We start from the raw sequence: 14,291 nt of genomic DNA, 5'->3' as shown, positions 1-14,291 counted from the left end.
GTATGGTATCATTGCTCGTTGAGGTATGCTGCAATATGGAAGCTGACAGTGGTCACTGCGTTGACCTGCCCAGCGGATCCACTTCCTCAAGGCCTTAACAACGACAAAAGAAATAATTTTACCAAAATCGTAAAGACTCTAACAATATCGGATAAATAAAAATGAGAACTAGCTGCATTAGAAACGTGGGGTCCGTTGTACGTACCGCGGATGATTAGAGGCGCGATACTGTCGCGCTGGCACCTCAACAGATCCGCGTATCCGCTGGTCGTCGCTGACACACAAAGATTATCCTTTGGCAATCTGCGTCAGCGTCTGATTCATTTAGAGTTTACACGTTGTGATTGCTGGAAACAGGTGTCCTGTACAGGCACAAAGCAACTACACTATGTGGAATCGTCAAGAGGTCGGGACAAGATGACGATGTTAAAGGTTACCCCGTAGTCGAAAACGGCTTGGTGAGGAAGCCGACATGCTTGATGGCAGTTCCACATGACGGACGGATTGTGCGCGATAGGTGAGGCCGAAGTGCTAACGGAATTTTTATATTTCTCGATATAATGTAATTACGTCCTTCAATAAGACGCAAATGCGCTCTATCTATATTAGGGATAATTGTACATGCATAACTTATGAACTGACCGGAGTTACCGTTAAAGGTCACGAGTGACTGTGGCGTGGCACGGGCAGGCTTAATTACGGCGCCTCGTCAGTTCTTCTTGCCCGGAATTCCTTTTTGCCAGCGCCTTCGTATTGATTCTTGTTGTGCACCGTGGCATCCACTAGAGCTATAACATACCGAAGAATGACAACCTTCAGTTGAACGCTTGTTTGCTACGAGTATAACACGAGCATTCAATTGATACACTTTTGCCACTATTTGAAGTTTGAACTGGTATCTGGTATGATAGCATATCAGTTCAAATAATGGGAAAATTGGGAAAATTCTTTGCGTTGTCACTCTTTCTCCTCTCTTTATCATTTCGGCTACTGATAAAAAATATCTTCTTGGGAGGCATTTGGCAGATCCGATCATCTGGCTAATCCGATGCAACATCCGATGCAATTCAGTTGTTTCCATTGGTTTATTGGTGGCACGCCGGTCGCCCGTGCACCCAGCAAACCAATGGAAACAACTGAATGCACAGCATTTATCAAGCGCAGGTTCTTTCTTATACTGATCATTGCTGATGTAGCGAACTGAAACATAAGAAAAATAGAGCACAATTTGTGCTCTAATTTCAGCACAAATAACAAGAACACAAACTTCAGTGTTCTTGTTATATGTGCTGCACAAATAGCAAGAACACTGTGAAGTTTGTTGCAACACAAATTCGTCGACTGCGGGTGATGCAGCATTTATAATCTAAGATGTATTGATCGAGGGGCGCGTGCGCGAGCGGCTTACAGTTACTTACTGTACAAGTAATCCTTAAATACCACCGAATAGACGACAGCATTCCGGCTGCACTTGTTTTCTTCACCCTACAATAATATCTCTCGATAGCGGATCGGAAGGCGCAGCAGCGCACCACCCCCGTGATCTGCCTATTTCTAGACTGCAGACAAAAGAGGTTTTTCACCGACACCACCGGTTATCCGTTAACGGGTCTAGTTAACCAAGCCAATCCTTCCAAGAATTTGACAAACAACATCGCGGCAGAAAGCTGCTGATCACAGTCACGGATAATCGCATGAGCGTTGTCTTATTTACTATCCTGCCCGCTTTACTTGTAAGCTGGAGGATGCCGCGGGCAGTTTATCTGCATGCTGCCACCGACCAGCACGGTCCATGTCCGGCTGGGAGTTGACGGTGACCTTTGCCGGCTCAGCCGTGCTGCCACGTAAGCCAACAGTGACGCCGTTGTATTGGTGCAGCACTTGTTTTCCTTGTGCCTTCATTTCGTCACCACTATATTATAACCTGCTGCCGCGGCAACCACGTCGACATCTTCCCTGTGCCCATGCGGAGGCATCATTCGATTTCGAGGCTAGGGCGCTGTGCCAGTGCGCCATACATCACCTGTGACGGCAGCTCGTACATCCCCGGTCTGCAGCACAGCCCTTGTCTCGGAGCGCGGCGCTGCCGATCCCTACTGCGCCACCACGCTGCTGGTATATTCAGGATTTGACGATGAACGAGCTGCCCATGAAAACATAAGTAACATTTTATTATACAAGTGTTTCAAATTATAAAAACAAATTAAGGAAAGTCGATTCCGTGAAAAGCAAACTTAAGTCCTTAACTACTTCTGAATTCGAAAACTGTTCCAACGTATCAATCACACACTGACTAACAGTTCCAAAAACGATAACCTGAAACAAATGGAAATTCATGAGCGCGAAGTCCCAGGAACTGATCATTGACGAGTCGCCACAAAATTATTGTGCAAGAAGGAAACGTCTAGTGCGCATAACTTGATAGGACAAGGCGCGAGCAGAGAACTCGTTTTCGTGCAGTATGAGACTTGCGCCATGTGTTGCAGAAGCAGCGGTTGTTGATTCGCACGGCCAAGAGCAAACGTTCCCAGAGTGGACTAGCGACTCCACGCGCCTATGGTCCAACCAGATCAGGGCCGACAACCATCGCCACCCGTGTTGACGTCAGCGCAACGGTTGGCTTAATGCAGTTAGGTGTGCAATGAGAAATTGTTGTCTACAAATTCAAATGAAGTGAAGTATATGTCTGCCTGACCGAGTGGCGTCCAGCGGCTGTTGGATTCGTCTGGTCGAAGGCATGGGCACTTGACAATGCAGCACGGCCGGCGGTGTGCTTTCTCTGCTCATCTGTACACTCTGTATTATGCCTGCGCCGACCCGGTTTGTGCTGTTTTCTTCTATTGATCCTGATTCTGCAACAGCCCGTCGCAGCGGTTTGGTTGACAGGATCCAGATGTGTAACTGTTTGATACTGACGACATGATGGATCAGAAGCACAGCGTCATATTTGATAAAAGCGATAATGTGAAAAAAGAAAAGTCAGCAGACATACAGTACAGTACTACATACTGTAGAGCAAGCCCGTCTCACAGGAGTTGCACGGCTGTAGCCGGAAAAATTGAAACATGGGCTTATTGTTAGGCACGCTGCGCCGCTGCAATTTCATCTCATAGCCTGTAGCCTGATGGCAAATTATGCACCAATGACATACAAACACAAACCAATCTGGATTTCGGACAAGTTCGGCAACAAACAGGGTGCGCTATCCTTCAAAATGGTACTGCAAAATTTGGAAGTTTTGCACTGTTTAAATGGTGCTGTGCAAATTGACTTAGTCAAATTGCACATCACAATTTGCACATCTCATCCCAGTAGTCAAATTGTAAGTATCATCACAAATTGCCCGCCATAGCCATGCTGGTACTGGCCGCCATGACCTGCAATCCGAGATGCTAAAAGCTAAAAGCGGGTAGACAAAGGCCAGCCAATCACAGCCATGCAGTGGCATCATCAATTAAGGCTGCCATTTTCGTCGTCAGCAGCGAAAACATGCCTCGGAATGAAAATTACCACAGAACCCCATTCTGTAATTTGTACTGTTGAATGTAGTATTTTGCCCTGTTCAAGGACTGACTCGCAAAACATCACAAATTCGGGTTTTTAGGTTTCTTGTCTGATCAGGATATTGAGAGGTAAGTGTTTGGGAAAGACGGAATATTCTGTCGAAGATTATTCCGCTGGACGCTGGCTATCATTGAGAAGCGAAGCGATGCCCAGACTTGTGCACGAGGTTTAGGGAACATTTTCAAGGTTCTTAATGTGGCAGATGCAGAGATTTGCATTTCTCTGTTGCCCGGGTACGGGAATCCAGAGAGTGCCCATGTCCGCATTGCGAAAAATGTTGAAATACCATTAAAAAACTCCTCTCTTTTCTCAAGTCCCTTGAGTAAGGCCAGGGGCGTAATACGGGATGGGGGGGTGTCCACCGCCATTTTGTGGAACTCCCCTTTTGCCAAATGCTGTTGACCCCTCTGTGACATTGAGGCGTTGGCATTCCCTGATCCCTGTCAAATTTTATTTTAGGGGTTTTGACACCTGCTGTCCAGTTTTCCCGTCGGACGAAAATGAACAGCCTTCTCGTACTGCTACTGCTGGTCAGTGTTTCGCGATGCGCCGTCAACGGATGTCCTGCAGGCGGTCCGCACCCGGGTAGGACTAAGCTCTAATATGGGCTGCAGCTTTTTGTCGCCCGCGGCTGTCAGTGTCGTTGCCGTAGAGACTAGTGCAAATGGAAGCATTTTTGACTGTTCAGGATATTTCGTCTTCGAGTAGGCTGACATAATTACAAATTAATTATGTCCGTGTTGCACTGCAGTACAGCGCCCGCGTGCCTCACTGGCGGTGGAGCCGGCCGCACGCCACATTCCTGACCGCGTCATCGACTTCTCCGCCCGAGAGGACGCCCCAAGCACCGCACCGACGTCGACGGCACAGCCAGCGCCGGATGTGGTCCGTGCCGAGGTGGGAAGCACGGCATCCCTGTCCTGCCGCACCGCCACGCCCGAGCGGATCGTCTGGCGCCACCAGAACACCACCACCCACCCTGTTCCGCTGGGCCGGGTTGTGACGACGTATTCCCCCAACGGTCACGCCTGAGCACACGCGACCGTTCGCAACATCAGCACCTTCTTCATCGACGTCCGCCAGGACTCCGCCGGGCCGGTGGTGTGTATGCTGCCTTGCGGCGGTGACCTTTGCGTCTTCCGCACCTTTCGCCTGCAGCTGGGACCGCCCGAACGGACCGCCTGGGACGACGCCTTCCCGGCCATGCACAGCGTGTCCTCGCCGAACGGCAGCGTCTCCGTGACGTGCAGCCGCCGTTTCGACTGCAGCCAGACGTCGCCGGTACTGCATTTTGCATGGAGGTACGACGACTACTACGTGGCGACGCCTCATCGCGCTCTGCTGAGCGGGGACATCCCTGGTCTGCGCAACAGCACCGTCACCTTCAACGTGTCAGCGCCGGGAGCTCCTGATCCCTTCTGCGCCAGCACGCTGACCATCATTATGAGGGAGGAGGCCCATCCCCGCAATGCGAGTGTGGGGTGCAATCTCCGCACCCATGTCCGCAGAGGCCGGTCGTCCAGCCGAATAGTGAACGTCTATTTCGGGCAGCCGCTGCAGTAGACGTCGTACGCCGCGACCACCTCGACAGTGTCGTGCTATATAATGCATACATGGAGCTTCCATGACACAGTGGTTTAAAGAAAGGTCTGCTCTGAATGAACCACACAGACACAGTGAGAAGATATCGTGCCGCCCTGGTAGTTAGAAGTACGTTTTTCACCATGCATACTTCTATCGGAGTTGGTTGTTTTTGACATTAGTGAGGTATGTTGTCAGGTCTCTTCTGTTGGCATTCTGCTACATATCCACATATTCCTTTGCTGTCTTCATCTACATAGTACAAGGCTAATAAAAGTGATTTAATCCAGTGCGCAATAATGTCAACAGTCAACCATTAAATTCGTGTCTGGCCACGCCCATTGGACCATTGCCGATGAAAGTATTTTTTCAAGTGTTCCTCATACCTATTCTGTCTTCAACCAAAAGATGAGATTTTTCTGAAGGGGGACGTGGTGACCGAGCCCTGGTTAGTGTTACGTCCCTTGTGTTGGCATTCTGCTGAATATCCAGATTTCAGATCTTTTGTTGCTGTCTGCATCTATTACGAGGTCAATGAAAATGATTTAATCCACTACGCTTTAGTACTGGTCTAAATAATATTTTTGACTTTATCTTGGGCGCTGATTAGGCATGCAAATACGAAGATACCACAAAAGAAAAAGACGGAGAAGCAGCTCAATCAGAGTTGGTTGCTTCAGCTTCAAGCAACGTCGTTTAAATATTTTTTTATTTTATTATTCCGTCATGGTTGCCGAATGCCGATACGACAGCCTAGCTGAGGGTGCAATTCATACAAGATGTGCAAATTAATAAAAACATGTCAGTCTCATTGATTAATTACTAGTGTAAAATACTTGAAGAAAAATAAATCAGGCGCAGAATTCGCCACCATCCATCGCAAGACGGACTGAGCTGGAAGCTGACAAAATATGGTTGGAAAAAAAGCGGAGAGCACCTATATATGCGGCCACAACCCCGGTCATTTCTTTTGGTCCGGTGGGTGTGGCGTGAACACTGCTGCAGTTGTCTGACGATATCTAGTCGTAGTCGACACTCGACATCCTGCTACGGCGCGTAATTAACGTATGCCGACTGGACGAACCAGTCGCGGCGGTGGACGTCGGGGCGCAGCCAACACTCGACGCGCGCCGACCGCGGAGTACGAGTATCGTTCTCGCGCATGACCACGGTCAGTGTGGTGGCGCAGAAGGTGTCCGCCCCTCCGGGCGCCGACGCGTTGTTCTTGACGAGGATGTGGCTCAGACCGGGGTAGGGCCGGCGGCCGGTAATGTCGAACAGGATGGGATAGGGCGCCCAGACGAAATGCCCCTGCACCTTCCAGATGAAATACAGCTCGGCATGCGTCTGGCTGCAGTCCACGCGCCCGCTGCACGTCATGGAGAAGTTGCGGTACGGCGTGGACACGTTGCGCAGGGGCGCCACGAAGGCGTCGGCGGCCGTGCGCAGCTCCGGCTGCAGATGGAAGGTGTCCCACGCGCATATGCCGCCCCCGCCGCAGGGCACAAAGCACACCACCGTCCCGCCGGAGTCGCGGGTGACGTTGTGGATGGTGAGATGGCTGGTGTTGCCGCTGAGCGTGTGCCGGTAGCCGTGACCTTTGGGGGAGGCGGTGACGGTGTCGTCGGCGACGAAAGCGCCCTGATGTTGCCAGAGGATGTGCTGCGCCGATGCCGAATTGGGGTCCGAACAGACAAACTGCGCCGCGCCCCCCAACGGGACTCTGACGATCCGGGACGGCCGGGGTGTGAAGTACGGCGGTCCCTCCAACTCAGGCAGGCTGATGACGCCGTCGGTCATGTTGGCTTCGGCCCGCCGCACCGCCATGGCGACACGCTGAACTGCAGTATCCGGGTGCGGTGGCCCGATTGCGCCGCCACTCCCTTCATTCGTGCCGCACTCCGACATGCTGACCATTATAGCCAGTAAGAGGATGCTGTTCCTCATTGTCCTGCGGGATTCGTTCATCCGGTTTGGCAACATTCACAAATTAATGGTCTGCCGTTTCAGGATGCTAACGCAGGTAGAAATATTTATCTCAAACTTGTACAAGCAAACGCCATTTTAACGGGTCAAGCAGACGGTTGCCTGATTCTGTCATCGGCCAAAAGTTTAAAAAGCCAGCAAGTGCATGATACAGCGTGACCGGCATCGCTTCAGTTGATGTTCAAAGGATTAATTAGCTGGACAGAAACAGTCACATGCTGATACCGTTCAGTCCTGTGTGCTTAAGAAGAATTTAATCTGATGTTATCGTATGAGTACGACGAGCGGTATAGATTAGAACAAGCTCTAATATTATTACCATATTAAATGACAGTATGTATATCTGGGAAGTTGATAACAGCAGTACTGTTAAATTTTGTCGACTGTCGCCGGCTTACTTAACGTATGTACTTGCGTACATACGATGGCCTATGAACAGTCTAAAAATAGCAGTCTCGTCTAGAGTCTTAGTCTAAACATATCGTTATCGCTATCTGCAGTTTGCAGTTTGCACACTCCACAGCGTCCACATCCCGGTCAAATCTGTCGTTAACCCGGACGGCTTGTAAACTTTACTGTACACGATCAAGATACATGAACCGCTCAGTGATAACTTTAGCATAACGCTGACCAATAAGCAGAGAAAACAGACGGCGTCTTAATCAACAGAAACAGTTAATTACGTGATGATACAGAGGATGTTTGAACATCCGTGGTGTAACATGCCGCCGATAGATGGAGCAATCGTGCAAAAATATCGGGATCGGATCACACGGTCGGCTCGTTGCCTACTCGTAGTGTTGCCCGTTATTTTCACCTCTGCGCTAAAACTTTTCGACCGGACTGTAATAAAAAAAGATGAATATTACTTGCGGGCTCCTCAGTCCCGACAGTCGCGGGATTTCTCTAACTGAAAGCTTTTAAAAAGATCCGACGCCATAACCACATCGACCGTGGTGCACAACTGCGTCACGAGACTGTTGTTTGAGGAATGGCAAATGGTGTTGTCAGTTTTTTTTTTCAAATTTCCTCATTAGCGAGATCTGAAGATTATAGGAAGGCCGGGCATACAGATAATACAAGCCCATCCGGAAACAAGAGCACAACTATACGTGAGAAATCACCGTAGAGATCGGCTTAAGCCATATACACGGCATGCGGTGATTTATCACGTATAGTTATGCTCTTGTTTCCGGACGGGTTTGTGTAGATCTTTATCTTAGTCGAAAGTCATCGAAAGTTATCGGGCTTTATGAGTTTGCTGCGACTACTCCTGAAATACTTGCTAGAGCCGTGGTTACAAATAAACGGCTGCGCACTGGCTTCCCACTACCTGAACCTTTTATTCGCAACGGAGAAAACGTTTTTGAAAAATGAACACAAATCTGTGCAGTGTCGTCTGGTAACCATAATACTGCAGCGGATATGTTGGCTTTAACCCACAGCATTAAGTTATCGATATTGTCGGCCTGCCTTCTTACAGGGATCCAGACTTCACCGATTATTTTCAGATTTTAAAATGGATTTTAAAACTTTTGAAATTCATTTTAAAATTTGAAAACATCCCAACACTGGTTTGGGGTGAGAACGATCGTCATGGTTATGTGCATTTATGCATGTGCAAAATTTGAAGAGATCGGTCCGTAATGGGACTTCCGGTACACCGGAATGCATTTAAACTTTTAGAATTTTGTAACCTAATAACTCCGCAACCGGATGTTGCGCCAAACGCAATTTACATCTACATATACAGTGCTTTTGCCTGTTGAGGGTCATGGATTCAAGCCAGACGAGCAAGCTGTTATATGGTCAATTGTAATCCGATCAGTCGAACAGACCCATTATTGAGTGGAAAGCATAAGTAAAATTCATAAAATGGTGTAGAATCAAACCCTTAACAATATCACAAGATCACGTAACTAAACACAGAATATGTGCGATAGAACAGTAACATGTGCTGTGATAAGGCAAGCGGAATTTACAACAAGGCGCTAACATTTTGGTAGGACTAGAGACCACTTACGGGCGCTAACACAGCTTCCGCAGAGGCATAGACCGACTTATCATAATGCGTCGCGGCCGATCATGCATGCACACTTAATTCCTCTTATAGCTGCAAATGAGAACCACTTGCCTGGTAGCAACTATTGTTTCGTCCTACCAGAGGCTCTAGTTTTAGACTGTTCAGATACACAATCATATAGACTGTTATCGCATGTATAGTGTACTATTACATACGTATTTGGCCGTCGGCCCAGCCGCTATTCTTCCCTGATGCAGTACTGTATCTGTACTTGATACTTAAAGCTAGGCGCAGCCGACCACAGCATACTTCCTAATGTAAAGCATTCCGATTCGTATTTACATTTCTTTTGTCGTGTTCGTAAGATGCTGGAATTTTCTTTGCTCAGCTGACCAAACTTAATAGCATGCATGTGGCTGTTTCGCACTAATTGGCTGCCCCAGCAGTCGAAGCGAAGCCAGTCGCGCATCTCACAGATGCTAGCTGTTGGAGTTTAGGCTGATGATAATACTGATGGATGTACTCGAGTAGGCCTTTTAACAGTGATATGCCCGATATCATCAGATATGTACTTGTGTATTACATACAACACGAATGTACTGCCGATACTTTTTCAGTAGATGTTACTAGCGAGTGTTAAGGAATAAGGATAATTCTGGACAGCGCTACACAGAGTCACAGACCGTCCCCCGTTAGCATCTTGCAACGGTTGACCATTTCCCGTGTTGCCTAACCGGTTAAGCGCATCCCACGGGACGATGATGAGCAGCATCCTCTTTCTGGGAATGCTGGTCAGCGTGTCGGAATGTGGCTTGGATGACGGTCCAGTCGGGCCACCGAACCCAACCCGTAAGGACGTTCAAGTGCCCAGCTGCGTGCAGATATATACTGTATATTCAGTGAATTGGGCGCCATGCCTTTGAGCGGCCAGGCTTCAGTTTTTTTGTTCCCGAATCACTTTCCTTCCGGTCTTTTGTTTTAGCATGTTAAGCGCAACTTACTCTTTATAAAGCACTCGAAAATTAGTTGAACCGTTTTTTCCTTATTCAGTTTGTAAAAATTCGGTGAGGAAGCACTTAAGCTAGGCCACGCGAGGCACTACACTACGTCAATCTCTGCAGCGAACACTTTGTTCAAGCCGTAAGTTATAAACTTTTTTTTTATTTGAGCCGGAAGAAAAATCAAAAGTAGAGTAGATTAAAAAAAGTAGATTCTGGAGCAGGAGCAAAAATAAAGTAGATTCTGGAGCAAAACTTATCAAGCTACGTCGTCCTGCGTCCATTCACTTAACCTTAACATAGTTGGCCAATTGACTAATACTAATAATTAGCGCGTGCGTGTTATAATACATCCATCATTTTTTCCCATAGTTCAGCGTGTGGCCGAGGCGGTGAAGCGGGCCGAAGCCAACATGGCCGACGACATCATAACCCTGCCGGAGCTGGAGCTGGAGGCGAAACTGCTGCCGTACGTCGCACCCCGACCCTCCCGTATAGTCCGTGTCCCGCTGGGGGGCGTGGCAGAATTCGTCTGTTCGAACCCCAATTCGGATTCAGCTCAGCTGGTTCTCTGGCGCCACCAGAACAACACCATCCGTGCCGACGCCCGGCCGTGGACCTCCCAAAGGTCACGGATACCACCAGACGTCCCGCGGGAACACCAGCTACCTCCGCATCCACAACGTGACTCGTGACTCTGCCGGGACGGTCGACTGCTTTGTTCCTGTGGCAACGTCGGCATCATCCTAGCTTGCGGACTCTACACCTTCCTTCTGCAGCCGAAGCTGCACGGCCGGCGACGCCTTTGTGGCGCCCATGCACAACCTGTCCACGCCCACTGGGAACTTCTCTGACGTGCACCGGCCGCGTGGACTGCAGTCAGACGGACGGCGCACTGCAGTTTAGCTGGAGGGTGGACGGGCATTTCGTCTCGGCGCCCTATCCCATGCTGTACGACATTTACGGCGGCGGCCTGAAACCCGGTTTGCGCCGCGTCAACGTCATCGGCAACGCGTCGGCGCACGGGCGCCGGACACCTTCTGCGCCACCACACTGATCGTCGGCATGCGCGAGAACATTGCTAGTACTCCGCAGTCGACGCGAGTGGAGTGTTGGCTGCGCACCGATGTCCAGAGTCGCGAGTGGTACGTCCAGTCGGCGTACGTGCACTACACGCCGTAGGTGGACGACGCACGACTGTCCGTCTGACAGAGAACATCAACGGCGTCGATGCCATACCCTTGGCGACGAAGTGAACCAACCGCAGCTGAACGGAAGTGCGGCCGCGTACCAAGCATTCTCGGCTTTTCTAACTTTATTGCAAGCTTAATTCTTTTATCCGCCGTTCTTATGGTTCCAAGCATTTTTTCATTGGTGTGTTTTGTCTTACGGTCTATTAATTTTCCATTAAAATGTTTGAAATTAATCAATAGGCACAGATTTGGGCATAGTCGGGCCTTCAGCTTTAAAGGCTATACAGTAACAAGAAATAACCTAATGACGAATTAAAAGTACTCGTATCTGTATAGCATGGTAAGGGATCCATCAAAGTAAAGAACTTACGATTTTAATAAGCATAATGAAGATGTTTGTCATCATCGTCCCTCGGACCTCGCAACGGGCCTGGCTATGCAACTTCGTCGATCCGAACGGCAAGATTAGATTTGAGAAACTACTCGTACAAATGGAAGGATGAATGAAATTTGACCTACTAAGTTTTTTTTTACTGCAGTATTCTGCTGCATTTCCAAGGAGAGAAACGGGATGAGTAGAACCAAAGATAAGGCCGCTTAACGAAATGAGGCCAAAACCATGGCGCAGATGTGAGATGATTACAATTCATATAAGGGTAGGCTGCGTAGCATATATTTCCAATAGCTCGTTAGGTTAGTCAATTAACAGAATAACAAGCCTGCGCTGGTAGATATTAATTAAAAATTTCGAATTTACACATTGAAGAAACAACCAAAATCATTACTGTCACTTCCAAGTTCCAACTATCGATCGCGCGTTTAATGTACCCAAGACAGCGGCCGCATTTCCTCTAACAACAGCGAGACTAAAACATTGTCTAAGGGAGGCAGGGTTAGTCAATGACCGTTATACCACTGCTGAGTGCTCCACATTATGTACTCTACAGTAATGAGCAAACAGAACCCAGTAAGAAGGTTAGGAGGCAAAGGTCACGAAAAGTGCTGGTAGGCCGATCGTGCATGGCGCTGCAAGTGTATAAAGGGCGCCGGCTTAAAGGGTTGCGGGGAGACGCGGTGGGTAGCGGCTAAAGGCGGTGGATGCGGGTCAGGAATGCCGGAATCGGCGGTTATAAACTTAAAGTGGAGATACCTTGTTTCCTTGACGGATGATAATTATTGTTCCCGCGCTCGCTGAGTATGAAACGATAGTCGTGCGAGTTGGCATGAGATGAAATTGTGCATTAATATTACTACCGGAAATTGGCAGGGGATAAAGGTGGCAGTGGCACCTGCCACTGGCAACTACCGGCAGTGGCAGTTGCCACCCCGTGTTCTGGCAAGCGATAAAAGGTGGCAGTTGCAGGAAACGGTAAAACTTAGTTTTGTTTCTGCAAAAAATTTGGAGCAGCTAATGCGCCCCGGTTATATCGGTTGAGAAATAAACATAAAAAACCCCAGTGCTCATAAAAACAAACGACTTTAATATTCTGGCAAAACCTAAGAGACCTACAGTAAGGGCTTACACATTTAAGAAACCAAAGAAACATAATAAGCTCAGCAAGCTAAAAGCAAGAAAAAAGCTCAAAAGCTTTCGAAAACTGAAAAAAGGTGGTACTAATTTCTAGTTACGGAAATGGTTCTGGTAGTGGCAGCGACGGCGATGCTGGCAATCTTAGTGGCGCTGATGCTGGTCGTAAGGTATCATCCCATTTCGCCAACGGGACATTTCGCCAACCGGGTGATTTGCTCCCGTTTACTGAACTACAGTACTTTGCTATAAGACATCGTATTTATGCCATTGGCATTAATGCACACGGCTCAACGCTGCAATGACGTACAGATTGTACATCGTATAATGTGATTCGAAACTGAGCTGCACATGAACAATTGCTGATGTAAATGAGTTCGACTCGAAATCATTACTCAGTCATATGCATATTATGAGCAAGGCTGATTAAGCGTAAAATCGAACCCTCAGTGCCACATCTTATATGCGCACAGAAAAGCCGTTGGATAATCTTCAATTTCGTATTAACCACAATTTTCCAGGTTTTTTGTCTACGTATTTATAGCAGGGCACAGATAATTAACTGCCTAGTTAATTATGACGGAAATAACGTTTTCTTTTTCAACCGCAAAGACAAAGTGTTAAATTACAAAGGTTATGAGTATATCGAATTCTGGAAACGCGCAGAAGACAGAACGGAGAATTGTCAGAACTGGCGTTGCCGAGAAAGGACCCACTGCAGTGCTCGTTTATATTATGCCGATGGCGCAGCTGTTGAGCGCGGCCAGCATTCTCATGCCCCGGATGTCATAAAAGTTACTGCGAAATCAACTAGACAGGCGTTAAAGGTTCGTGCAACCAATACAGTGGAGCGACCACGGCAGATTATTGATGAAGTTCGCGCCGGGATGCCTGTATATGCTGCAGTAAAAATGTCTTCTTACAACGCTCTTGCCAAAACCATTGGACGCCAAAGAAAAGCGGAAGGTATCCCTACCGGTCGTGTAACTTGGCGGATATCGATGGCAGTTATTTTCTGAAAGAAACAACGCGCAATGAATTCGTGCTAATTGCCGATACTGGTGCAGAAGACATTCATCGGATTATTGTGTTCGGAGATCCGAAATGCTTCGATTATCTGGAGAGAACAAATGTTTGGCTCAGCGATGGCACCTTCAGCGTCAGCCCGCCTGTTTTCACGCAGTTGTACGGTGCATGCTGATGTTTGTGGTGCAACGGCTCCGCTTATTTATGCGTTGTTGCCAAATAAATGTGAGCTCACTTATCGACGCTTTTTTACAATTATCCGTGACGCACTGATGCAGAAAGGTGGATCTGAAGAAGTCGGACCCGAATACATGTTGATGGATTTCGAACAGTCGGCTGTCATTGCGTTCCGAAATGTTTTTTACCACGTCAAAATTAAGAGGTAAAATTAA

The sequence above is a fragment of the Paramacrobiotus metropolitanus genome, unplaced genomic scaffold (assembly GCF_019649055.1).
Source record: "Paramacrobiotus metropolitanus isolate TYO unplaced genomic scaffold, Prichtersi_v1.0 Parri_scaffold0000200, whole genome shotgun sequence".
Taxonomy (NCBI): domain Eukaryota; kingdom Metazoa; phylum Tardigrada; class Eutardigrada; order Parachela; family Macrobiotidae; genus Paramacrobiotus; species Paramacrobiotus metropolitanus.
The sequence above is the reverse complement of the archived record's forward strand: the minus strand, read 5'-3'. Positions refer to the sequence as shown.